The following is a 202-nucleotide window of genomic DNA, read 5'->3' on the forward strand; positions in this document are numbered from 1 at the left end:
CACCCTCAAATCCTGCTGGGTGCTCCAACCCAGTTCTGTGTGCCTGGCACCCCAAAATCTGATGGGCGTGCCTCATCCGACTCCATGCCCTTGGTCCCCTTGGGCACCTCCAAGCCTGCTGGGTGTCACTGGCATCCTGGGGTACCCTCAGACCCTGCAGGGTGCTCCTAGCCCCCTCTGTGCCTCTGGCGCTCCTGGGCAC

At 63.9% G+C, this 202-nt stretch overlaps 1 protein-coding gene across 1 annotated transcript in view; it reads left to right on the forward strand.

Moving 5' to 3' along the window:
• DTX3 (deltex 3, E3 ubiquitin ligase) overlaps positions 1 to 202 on the forward strand; it is a gene marked incomplete at both ends in the record, with an annotated part of 987 nt that overhangs the window by 385 nt on the left and 400 nt on the right. The window lies entirely within an intron of this gene.

Source organism: Merops nubicus, unplaced genomic scaffold, assembly GCF_000691845.1.
Source record: "Merops nubicus isolate BGI_N331 unplaced genomic scaffold, ASM69184v1 scaffold46959, whole genome shotgun sequence".
In the NCBI taxonomy this organism is placed as follows: Eukaryota; Metazoa; Chordata; class Aves; order Coraciiformes; family Meropidae; genus Merops; species Merops nubicus.